This window comes from Macrobrachium nipponense, chromosome 7, assembly GCF_015104395.2.
Source record: "Macrobrachium nipponense isolate FS-2020 chromosome 7, ASM1510439v2, whole genome shotgun sequence".
NCBI classification, from domain to species: domain Eukaryota; kingdom Metazoa; phylum Arthropoda; class Malacostraca; order Decapoda; family Palaemonidae; genus Macrobrachium; species Macrobrachium nipponense.
Window position 1 is genome coordinate 57,539,398 of NC_061109.1, and position 13,423 is coordinate 57,552,820.

The window sequence follows — 13,423 nt, forward strand, 5'->3', positions numbered from 1 at the left end:
CCAAGATGGTGATCGCGAGAATTCTACAACGTGTCTTTTTGGGGATCTGCAGAAGTCGTGAGAATCTTCTACAATGAGATAGGCATTCCGTCTTCCTACAGTCCTGCTACAGGAGCAGCCAGTTGCAGACAAGCACAAGAGGGATATTCAAGAATGCGAAGAGAGAAAATTCTAGTGTTATTTGGAGATAAAAGCGTAACAGACTTTATTTTATAATGCCAGAGACGTGCAGTTATTACTTATATTTTATTTTGAGCCGGCCAGTGTGTTTTATATTATATAAGCTATTTTGTTGACCATTTTGCTAGGCGGGAGCTAGCATGAGGTGGCCAAGCAGTGAAAGGCCTAGGGTTTTTGATTAATAATATATTGCCAATATGTTCGTTGTGACCTATTGGAATGTGAAGAACAGAGCAGAAGCAACGACCCGAGAAAGCTGATGAATGGGTTTCTATGGATGGCGTGAGATAAAACTGCTTAGTTAGACAAGTCAATGTACGATAGTTTATGAACTCTTCTCAAAGTGCCTTTGTGAAACTGGATGCAGCTAGAACTGTGAGGCGAAGAAGAAAAAAAAAAAAAAAAAAAAAAAAAGTCCTTCTTGGGAATTTTTGGGAATTTGGAAATGGCCACCCTAACCGTGTATGGATTGTAATAGTAAATATTTTGGTGAAAGTGGACGGGGACTAGATTATACGTTTGGGCGAACATAAGCGAGCTTATGAACTACAATCACAAAACAGTGCAATAGTAGCACATGCATTCAGGAATGATCATAGACCCAACTGAAACGAGGCTAAAATTATCTTTAAAAGTAACAATGTCAACGAAGACCCATTTGTTAACTTTTATATTACTAGTATGTTTTTAAAAGATTTTAACTGTAGGACAGGCTTGGTTTTTCCCTCTCCTGATGCTGCCTCTGCCGCCTTGCCTTCTTCCAGTCCAGGTAACCGCTGCCCCCGGGGAGTCTGATAACGGTGCCCAATCTACGCCCTGGGCATGAAGAACTTCATGTAATGTTGCAACAACCGTACGAAGATCCAATAGAATTGCAGCCAGAAGGATTGATAGGGGAGAGGGTATCACCTAGTTGTTGTTAACTACCCTCTTTCTTCATTCACCTGGCCCATTAACGAGCTAACGACCGTTGTGAACAATCTACAATAACTCTTGTTTTTTAAATTTACCTCTGTACTTGTTGACTTATTGTTCAATTGGACTGAAGATGAACCCAGGGAAGGGTTCGAAAGCTTTCTGTAAAGTCTTCAAAATTATACACGGACTTTTTACACTTTGTATTATTGTGGACCCTTTAGAACATCAGACATATTATTGTGGATTTACTTTTCCATTTTATTTTATTAACTTAGTGATTATGAGGTTTCTTTGAATAATAATAATAATAATAATAATAATAATAATAATAATAATAATAATAATAATAATAATAATAATAATAAATCAAGAAGAAAGTATCACTCATTGATGTCGCAATTTCATGGGACACCAGAGTTGAAGAGAAAAAAGGGAAAAAAGGGAAAAAAGGGATAAGTATCAAGACCTGAAAATAGAAATAAGAAGGATATGGGATATGCCAGTGAAAATTGTACCCATAATCATAGGAACACTAGGCACGATCCCAACATCCCTGAAAAGGAATCTGGAAAACCTAGAGTCTGAAGTAGCTCCGGGACTCATGCAGAAGAGTGTGCTCCTAGAAACAGCGCACATAGTAAGAAAAGTGATGTACTTCTAAGGAGGTAGAATGCAACACTATGAATACCACCCGGTCGAATTGGAGGACTGTAATAGACAACCCCACCTTCCCCACCAAAAAATTATTATTATTATGTTATTATTGTTATTATTATTATTATTATTATTATTATTATTATTATTATTAATTATTATTATTGATTATTATTATTATTATTATTATTATTATTATTATTATTATTATTATTATTATTATTATTATTATTATTATTACTTTAGCATAAGCCATATAATGAATCATTCTGCCTCGCAGTTCAAAATTCCCCTGCTTTGTTACTCTGTAAGCTGGGAATGATAAGGAAAACATACTTTTGCATTATCACAATTCGTTTAAAATGGAAACGGACTCAGGATTACCTTTTGCTTGTGCTGTTTTGTGCAGTATGCATTCGTATGATTATGGCTTAAAAAAGGTATCCCACGCCAATAAGATAATGTACAGAAAGAGGTCTGGCTATCGTATTATCCTACTTTTACAGATCTGCAGTAATAACACCAGAAAAGGTTTCTATTCTGATTATCTTAAACTTTTTTTAGTAATTGGATTTCATTTTCTCCTTAAGCATGATTGGTGGAGTTTTGTTCAATAGCTGAGAGTAAGAATGACCCTTCTCGTTTTATATTATTGGATAATAACTGTCAAAATTACTTCGTATCTATTTATGGTCGAAATGTAACGTCAAAAATATTTATAAAGAAGATATTTTTTATCCATTTCATCTTGAAGTTGGTGCCTCTTCAATGGAACCCCTTGCGTGTTGTTAATTAATCAGGGTGCAGTTCTGACGCTTTAAAAAACCACAAATTGGAGAGAAAATGTGTTTAAGAACTATAAACTTGTTAAGAAATTAACAGTCTCGTGAAAAAAAATTGTTAAGAAATATCCACAGTTATATATTAAAAATATATTTCTATGTAAAAATAGAACAAAGACTTTCGAACACCTGAACGGTGTTCCTCATCGGTGTAACGTAAAATGTAATGGAGAGGATAGTTTCCTCCCGAAGAGCATCTAAAAAGGTGGGAGGGGCGAGAAAATAACAGCCCATCATCGAAGTGCTGGTTCGTGTGTTAAGTAATCCCAAACTCAACAGGCAGTTGCGCCAACCTCCTCGATCTCCGAACCTGTGAAGTTGCTCCAGCTTGCTCTGCATTGGTGCCATAGTCGTAAACATCTATAGGTGTAAGTGTTTATATAATAAAAATATGGAATGTTAGTCCATATATATAAAAGTCTAAAACTAAGAGGTCAACCAGATTGCTTGCAGGAATGTGATCAGACTAGAGACGCTAAAGATGACGTATACAATAAGTATGTAGGCTAAGATAACATGCCGTCACCTGTAGTCATTCAAGTTGTTTATAAACATTAGTCCAAGCTCCCTGCTTGAGACAACTACCCCGACCTATTATTCAAACGGCCTACGTGATCGTAGCGTGTCCTCATTCGATTGTGTGTTCGTATGAAACTATGTCATCTGATAGTATGTTCATATGTTTCGAACTACTGTCTGTTCCTTCATAACTTGTAACAGAGATGGTAGACAGGCAGAACAGAGTTAGCTATCGTCATTAGAAGACCTGTACCTCTTTACCTAAGCTTTATCATGTAGAGGAATAGGATTAGCCATCATCATTGGCAGAAGCGATCAAGCTATCGTCATAGAAGACTTGTACGATCATCCCTGATCTTCATCATGTAAAACTTCAGAAGATTATACTATTTTTATACCTTGTGTTTCTACAAGAACCTCACCGAACCATGAGTTCAACACATCGTCGTAAAGATAATACCGACTTCGTAAGTGATCTACAAAACCCCAGACACTCCATTGAAGATGGAAGTGCAATACCAACCGACTTAGCGTATAGATTATCGCTAGTCTAACATTACCTCATAGGGCGCCTTATCATACAAGGCACAAGCCCTAATATTTGGTGGCAGCGGACCAGAAGAACTCTACAACGTCCTACGAAGAAAAACAGAATAATAAATCATGTATCATAAGAAGTCAACGACGACGAAAGCAGCAGATTCTTCAAGCAACCTAGTATCATCATTAGTGAGCGACTTCAGAAAACAACAAGATTCGTCAAGCAACTTAGTATCATCGTTAGTGAATAACTTCAAGAAACAAACCGAACGCGTCTGCAGCATCGGATTTCAAGGGCTCGAATCATCGAAACAACGCGCACGGGGGAAACTGAAGCCAAACCAGGTCGTCCGCTAAATAGAGGAGGACCAAGGCCGTGTGTCGTTATCGGAACACCGTGACTTCCCACAAAAGCAAGCTAAGTACATTTTTTATTCATTTGGAGTAACTTTGAGTGTTTTCCTTTACAGGTCGAATTTCGTTATTCCTGTGGCTGAAGTTACGAGACATTCTTAATCTTACTTTTTACAGAAATTATCTATATCATGAGATTTCGCTCACTGCGAGTTTTTATCTTTGAGTGTCTGTTTCCATTCGTTTAACTGAAAATAATCATAATCATATACTATGTTTAATTTTTCTCCAATTTTGGGTAGAATTATTAATCCCTTACGTAACAAATCATATTAAACAGTGAATATGCGTTTACGCAGTGGACGTCTGTATTTATACAGATGACATGGATAGGGTCGTTAAGCACCGTAGTGATTAGAAAACACAAAAAACAAAAAACAAGTGGAACACCCGTACAAATCTATATAAATTAGAGGTAACACTATTTCGGGTCATGACAATAAATGCTCCTTTGCAAGTCCCGATCGCAGTTTTAGCCTTGAGTTTTTTGAGTTATATAAAATATCGAACCTCAATGACTCAAACATTAACTTTAAAAATATGGCTGGATTGCAAGGAATAACATGTCTGTAAAAAACTTTCATCAGGCTGAAATGCGCTGACCAGGATCCCTCACTATTTCAAATTTTAGCAAAGAAGAAGTACAAACAGTTAAGATTGAATGCAGTAGAGATAACTCGTCTTAATTAGTAATCGCTCAGTTCCTAATAGTTCGTCATTCATTGCTTTATACGTAACCAGCAACATAATGCATAAAAGCACACAATACGTTGCCGATGGTAATAAAGAGAAGGATCCTAATTATTACAAAAAGAAATAGAAACAGTAGCCCGTTCAGAATCAAACAAGCAAACTCGGTGACTGTGTCACCTAGTCAGCGGTCAAGGTTAGTCAGATCTGCCGAAGTTTTCAAAGCGAAGCAAATTCCACACAATAAGCGACTCTAGCAGAGTGGGGAAAAGCGATGTTTGGTTCATACCAATATCTTTTTGAATTAAAAAGGAGGTTTTTCCTATGAAACACACGACCGTATAAGTAATCAGAGCAGGTTTTCGTTTAATTTTAATACATTAAGTTATAATAATACTGGTGGATTAAGCCCAACTGTACGCGCCGTAAAATTAGAATATCTTGTTTTGTATTTCTTTAGTACACGCAATATCTTGATTTATTTCGGACTCACCGTCTGTTGTTCGAACTTCCCTAATGAGAAGTCCGGATAAGCGAGCGCTTACAGATACCTCCATAGTTATAAAAAAACATTGATCTGTATCTGTGTAATTGTAAGATTCATCTAGGGGTATACAAATATTATCTTACATCCTGCAAAATAAGGCGTGTTTATCAAAGGAAAATCCTATAAACCTTCAAACATATTAAAATCCGTTTGAACAAAAATGAGACAGTTAATCAAATAATAACTTATATAAAGGAACTATACATTTGTCCTCATAAATCGTAACATTGTTCAAATGACCCAACAGAATTCTCCCACAACCGCAGTCGTACTTTGCACGCAAAAATCTCGAGAAGCATGCACCCTCGAATGTCTTAGTGCGTGTAAAAAGACTTTGCTGGGAAATGAAATTTTTAATCCTTCCCGACACTCTGAAATATAACGATTTCCGCGAACAAAGCCCTAAAAGTATACATTATCGTGGATACAGAAGTTATAAATATCGCATTTTTATTGTCGCTAATTTTTTTAATCACGCCCCCAACCAGTCGTGGATGAATCTCTCTGATAATCTATCTAAGTAATATCCGTAAAGTCATTCAAGCAGAGGTGATTCAGCAGAAATTTTTTTTATCTTTCACCTGAATACCAGGAAGTTTTTTCTCCACTAGCGAGTGATCTCTGGGAGAAAAACGGATGTCATTGAAAACAAAATACGGTCTAAGGACAAACATAAAGCTATATACGTACCTTCGTGTAGAACCCCAATGAAATTTTCAAAATAGAATAAATGACGAAGTTGAAAAAATGTTAGTAATAGGAGTCATTAGGAAATCAAATAGCCCATATAATTTTTTCCCTCAAATGTCATGCCATAAAAGATCGGATTTCGCGTATCTGCGTAGATTCTGTCGCTTAAACAAGGAAACGACTCCCGATAGTTTTCCAGTGCGATGTACCGACGACATCTTATCTCTGTTAGTTAGAATAAATTTTTTTTCACCAACTTGGACTTACTAAATGCTTTTACCAGATACCATTACCTAAGTGATTGTACCTCATACACCGTTTTCAGCACACTCAGGGGAGGGGACATTATCAATTTTTACGTATGCCTCCGGCTTACGTTGCGCCCCAATTATATAGTGTTTGGAGACTTTTTAGGGGATACCCTACATGCCTATATGGATGATCTTGTAATCTTTTCTAATACCTTAGAAGTACATTCACATAAAGTAGAGCTAGTGCTACAGAGACAAAGACAAATAATCTCAGAGTAAAATATCTAAATGTGAGTTTTTTAAAACCGAACATGTTTATCTAGGTTTTATGTGTCTGGTCAAGGGTCTTAAAAGTAGTCCATGGTAAGGTGTCGGCTATTCATAACTTTCCGGTACTTATTAACGTAAAAGGGGATACAGCACTTTTGCGCTGTAGTGGGTATTACAATCGTATGTAAAATATGTAACTCTTCAATCATGACAGCTCCTTTAACAGATCTTACGAAGAAGAGCGTAGATTTATTATGGTCTGAAAAGCATCAACAGGCGTTCGATATCTTAAAAGCGGAAAATGCAGCTTACCTAACTTAAAAATCCCTGATTTAAATAAGGAATTTTTTTTTTATTGCAACAGACGCCTCAGACCAAGGGGTAAGAGGGATACTACTTCAGTAATATGATAAACAGTTCTTCCCTATAGCTTTTATTCACGTAAACTAAAGCCCTCTGAAAGTAAATATGCAGTAATAGGCAAGGAAGGGCTAGGTATCTTTAACTCACTAGTACGTTTTAAGTTCATAATCTATGGCTATCCTGATAAAGTCCTTACTGAACATGAGTCCTTTACCGAGTTTTTTCAAAGGCTTTAATCACAGTCCAAAAGGAACTCGGTGACAAATGATCATTCAGGTCTTGGGAGCCAAGATAAGATATCTACCTGGGAAAGCAAATATCATAGCTGACGCATTATCCCGCAATCCCGCACCATACCGCAAAGAACCATTAATTAGACTAAAAGATATAGAAACATCCGTACCTATTGTTAAAACCGTATCTAAACAAGAAAATTCCTTAACCCAAGAGATCGCGAGCATTGAATATCTGGGTCGGAGCGCAGAACTGTTACAAACTGAACAAAGCAAGAGTCAGCAGCAATAAACACCAAACAATAAACACTTCGAAACGGAAACAGGGTCAGCGGCTAAGCAAAAACAATAAACACTTTTGAGCAGAAACCCTAAAGCAAAAGTATACTTAAGGTATGTGTATCAGAATAATGTAATCAAATGTAATATTATATGTAGGTCTGTGACGAGGAAAACCCGAAGAACACAGCAGATGACTAACGACCAGGTAGTAATAATAATCTCTTTCATACCAATCGTCATAAACTGGTTGCATTCCGTCATCCAGGGTTCCCTCCTATGTCACAGAAAGCCAAATCACTATTTTACTGGCCTACAATGCTTACAGATATAAAAAGCACATAACTAATTGTAAACACGTGTCATGAAAACAAGGGATACACTAAGACACCTGTCAGTTTAGGAGCCTATCCTGTGCCAAATCAATCCTTGAAAGAATATACGTAGAATTATTAACAGAATTACGAGTCTGACAGAGGGAATAAACACTTCTTAGTGTTAATAGTTCCTTGACACGTTATATAGAATTAATAGCACTAAAAACAAACACCGCAATTGAGTGCGTTAGGAATATTTATGAGTGCTAAATCAGTAAATATGGAATTCAACACATAATAATCTGTGACTCGGGTGGTGTAAATCAATAATAATCTCCTTAACACGTTGTGTGAATTCCTTTCCATTAAGAAAACCAATAATATATTTGATCACCCAGAGTCCAATCGGTTTGGTAGAATAAGAGATAAATAAAAAAGTGTCAATGTCTTACGAGTTACAACTCGTGATGTTGGATCCGAACTGGATTATGCGGTTCTCGCGGTTTTGGTTTTAAATAGCTTTATCATTGATATCTTGTATCTATAGAATTGATGCCGCAAGTAGCCTTATACGGTACGCCGCTAGAACACTTTCCACATTATTCAAGCCAACCATTAATTTATCAAATATGTATAAAAAAATATATAAATAAATAAATAAATATAAAAAATAAGATAAATATGGATACAAGTGGAGTCAATATAATACACTCCGTAAGAAGTCGGAAGGGTTACAAATTATAATAAAAAGGAATCACGATAAAATACAATAAGCAAAACGTAGGTTAATTAAATATCATATATAGCGTAAGATTTGAACTCAAACTTAAACGCTTTAGTAATGACAAATTAGCTAAAAGTTCAAACACATATCAAAACCTACTGACATATTGTCTGTCCCGGTGATTTGTGTTCGTAGTCAATGAAAAAAAAAAATTAAATAAATAATAAATATAAAATAATAAATAAAATAAAACAAATAAAATAAATAAAAGAGATTTTAAAGTCAGGAAGTCTAGAAGTGAAAATGTTATCTATGGAATAATCCTATATGAATCTTATACAGGGCTAATAATATATATAGAATTTGTATGGAAACCTTTTTCATATAGTTTGAATAAGGAATATTTATTTAACATAATGCCAACATGAAACTAATATATTGTTCAATTTTGGTACTGTTGTTTTTTTTTTTTTTTTCAGACATTCTTCTCATGCGGGTGGAGAATTAAACACTAAAATATCATTTGAAAATACTAAAGTCGTATCTCTTACAGCAAGTAACGTAACTCTTAGCTGGCTGAGAGCAATCTCCTGCCAAGTGACGACGTCATCATTGCCGTATCAGCATTTGTTCCTTTTAACCTCAATAATCTGCTTACACAGGCTTCATCTGTGTGTCGTCTCTGCTTGCAACAGCAGATTGACTGGAGAAAGGAATGCTCAGCTCATGAACTTCACATGTGGTTCATAGGTCACATGACAGGCCACATAACATATTCTTATCCGTGTGTGTAATCAAGTAGTTAAGGACTTGCAATCATTTTAAAATTAATAAACAAAATAAGGAAATAGAGTTTCTATAACATCAAAATGAATTAATCTTTTCTGAACCTCATAGACATTTAGAAGTATCACGATTATGGATATGGATTATTTACTTGCAACATTAGCCTATTACAATTCAAGTAAAACATTCATGGGGAAAAATGGTACAATTTCTTGAAAAACCCAAAGTTTATTTAGAAACTAGTTACATAGTGGGTTTTTTTTTTTTTTCGTTGCATCTCCTACCTATAATAAAGATTTTTAAAAAAAAATTAACCTCAGAGGATGCGCACGAGAAAATTGAATATGATACTTTTGTTAGGGCACATAGAATCATGATTAATATTCTCTTTGACTCTTATGCTGCCTGGCAATCTTACAAATAGCTCATTTTCCACTTCTTTGTCTAGTAACTTACTACCAGTAATATCGAATTTTCTTTGAGATTCGTATTGATACTATTATTTGTTTTTTATAATTATGGATATTTTTACAAGTCATCATAGAACCCTGGATAGGTTCACTCATTGTTAATGCCATGGATAAAAAAGTTTGTACAGCGGATTCTTTGAATTCCAAAATATCAGCGAATTCATGTGGGTTACGTCTGGTCTAAATGGCTCTCTTCCCTCCCCTGTATTTGGATGTTGTCTGAATTTACTTTGCCCTTGTGACAAGTATAATTTCACTTGCAGGCTGATTAATGGAACCTGGTTACAGTATCCTGCAGTACGAGAGTTTCACATCGCAAACTTCAAAAAATCGTTCGTCGCAGCGGACGACTACAGTCGAGTAACAACCGCCTACAATGTGAAAGGAATTTCATGGACTTCTTCGACCGACCACCGTATCTCGTCGTTAATCTCGTTTTAATGCGGAACGCTCCAGCGGCTGTCGGAATTCGACTACAAAAGGGACATACTTCCGACAATTACGACCCGAAGGATATTCAACTCTACTTTGCTGGCGAAGGACTCGTGCTGGGATGATCTATTCATCGCGAACGGAATCGTGTAGCTTAGGATGCAGAGAATAATGTATAGCGCAAAAATAGAAACGTTGGACCCGCCCAGGCAAATTTTCCCCTTGTTTTAACCATTGAAAAAGGCCGTTTCAATTGGCTAAAGGTGGTTGTCTGGAACTGTGTAATGGACGAAAAGTTGTTCGAAAGCTAGTTAAAAGTGAAGTAGTATAACCTCGGTCATGTATCCTATATATATAAAGTATCATGTATCCCCAATATATTGATCATAAATAACAGAGTCGAAATATATCTTTGCGTGTACGCAATAGGAATCTCTTATATAAATGATCATAAATAACCAGAATCTAAATATATCTTGCGTGTACGCAGTAGGAATCTATTTAAAGTGCACATATATTAATCATAATTATATGAATCCATATACCAATGTATAAACAAATCAGGTAGCCTATAATCAATCTGTTACCTTTTATCTTCCCAATATCTGCAGTTATATATGAGTTAGTATATTGATTAATGAATCAGAAATCAACGAATCAATCAGCATAAACATTAATAATTTTATCAATTCATATATGATATTTTTTATCAGTTAAAATATGATTTTTATCATGTTAATCTTCATTCTATGCAATTATCAGAGTACATTAGTATTTTCTGTAGCATAAGTATCTTAAAGAGATGAAGTGAAAAACTGTATCATTATATATATCATGTGATCACTATTATTTTACCATATCATTGTTTTATATTTTATTACTTGAATCAATTCATGTACACCATGAATTTTTATTTACTTATATATATATATATTCACATAGTGTCTGTATCACACTCCTATAAGTCAAATGCAAGTCAAGTTTGAGTAATATTCAGTAGCTGGTTTTGGTAGCTGACCGAGCTGATGTAAGTGTTTACATAAATAAAAATATGGAATGTTAGTCCATATATAAAAAGTCTAAAACTAAGAGGTCAACCAGATTGCTTGCAGGAATGTGATCAGACTAGAGACGCTAAAGATAGTACTTAACAATAAGTATGTAGGCTAAGATAACATGCCGTCACCTGTAGTCATTCAATTGTTTATAAACATTAGTCCAAGCTCCCTGCTTGAGACAACTACCCCGACCTATTATTCAAACGGCCTACGTGATCTGTAGCGTGTCTCATTCGATTGTGTGTTCGTATGAAACTATGTCATCTGATAGTATGTTCATATGTTCGAACTACTGTCTGTTCCTTCATAACTTGTAACAGAGATGGTAGACAGGCAGAACAGAGTTAGCTATCGTCATTAGAAGACCTGTACCTCTTTACCTAAGCTTTATCATGTAGAGGAATAGGATTAGCCATCATCATTGGCAGAAGCGATCAAGCTATCGTCATAGAAGACTTGTACGATCATCCCTGATCTTCATCATGTAAAACTTCAGAAGATTATACTATTTTTATACCTTGTGTTTTCTACAAGAACCTCACCGAACCATGAGTTCAACACATCGTCGTAAAGATAATACCGACTTCGTAAGTGATCTACAAAACCCCAGACACTCCATTGAAGATGGAAGTGCAATACCAACCGACTTAGCGTATAGATTATCGCTAGTCTAACATTACCTCATAGGGCGCCTTATCATACAAGGCACAAGCCCTAATATAGGGACGTTGGTTATCTGGAGAGAGAGGGGGGAAGAAGGAACGCAGAGCATCAGGGTTCACATGGTCAACGTCAGTTTTAGAATTAAAATCTTTTAAGTATTGCTTGGCAATGAAACTGTTTATAAATGGGTCTTCATTTGTAAACGACTTGTTATCTTCAAAAGATATTCCCATTTTTATAGCGGCACCTTCAACTAATCTTTTCACGTGAGAATCGTCGCTTTTAAAAATAATTTGTGCACCATCCCAATTGATTCTGTGGTCTAAATTAAAACTATGAGCCACCAAACTCCAAAGCGCTGCCCTGTGCATGAAGATCATAGGCCCTTCTGTGTTCCCTTAATCTTACCTCTAATCCCCTACCACTTTCCCATTAGTAACAACCATTGCAATTATGACATGGAACCTTGTAAACACCGTGATTTCTCTTGGTACTGTTATCGTTCTTTGTAAGAGCTTTTGCCAAAGTGTTTTTTAGGTACAAACAATTTCTATGTCCTTTTGGTGCTTATTTATATAATCACCTACTTCTGAGATTTCCTCGTCAAAGGATACATGTTTCTTGTCTTTCATTTCCTTATTATCTTGACCAATATAAAAATTCTTTTTAGCTCGGCTAATGGCGTCAGTAATAAAATGTTCTGGGAACTTTAAGGACCTAAAGGTGTCTACGACATGTTTGAGTTCTCCGTCTCGAAATGCGGGGTTTCATATACGAAGGGCCCTTAAAACAAAACTTATAATTACATTCCTTTTAACTTGTTGTGAGTAGTGGGAAAAATAATGAATATAATTTTCTTTGTTGGTAGCTTTTCTAAAAACCGAAAATTTGAGAGAGTTACTGTTTTCATCCCTATGAATTAAAACATCTAAGAAAGAAAGTTGGGGTTACATCTCTCTAATATTTCAACTTTTACGAACTCCATGCACAGGTTGGCTAAAACTGGTGACAATGGTGAACCCATAGAAACACCAGCCTTTTGTTGGAAGTATTCATCATTAAAAGTGAAAATGGTACAGTCAACACAGATTCTAACCAAGTCTAGAAACTGGTCGCAAGGAATAGGAAAGTTGATAGTCCCTTCTTCATGGCTCTTCTTTAAATTTTCCTGAACAAAGGTAAGAGGAACATTTGTAAATAAGGATGTGACATCGAGGCTAATCATCCTGTCGATGGTAGGATGATTATGATCTTCATGCACTGGGCAGCGCTTTGGTGGCTCATAGTTTTAATTTAGACCACAGAATCAATTGGGATGGTGCACAAATTATTTTTAAAAGCGACGATTCTCACGTGAAAAGATTAGTTGAAGGCGCCGCTATAAAAATGGGAATATCTTTTGAAGATAACAAGTCGTTTACAAATGATTTTAATTCTAAAACTGACGTTGACCATGTGAACCCTGATGCTCTGCTTCCTCTTCCCCTCTTTCTCCAGATAGCCGACGTCCCTGTGGATGTTTCCGACTATGGCACCTATGCAGTGCAAGCAGGAGCAACCTCACAGGTTCGGAGATCGAGGAG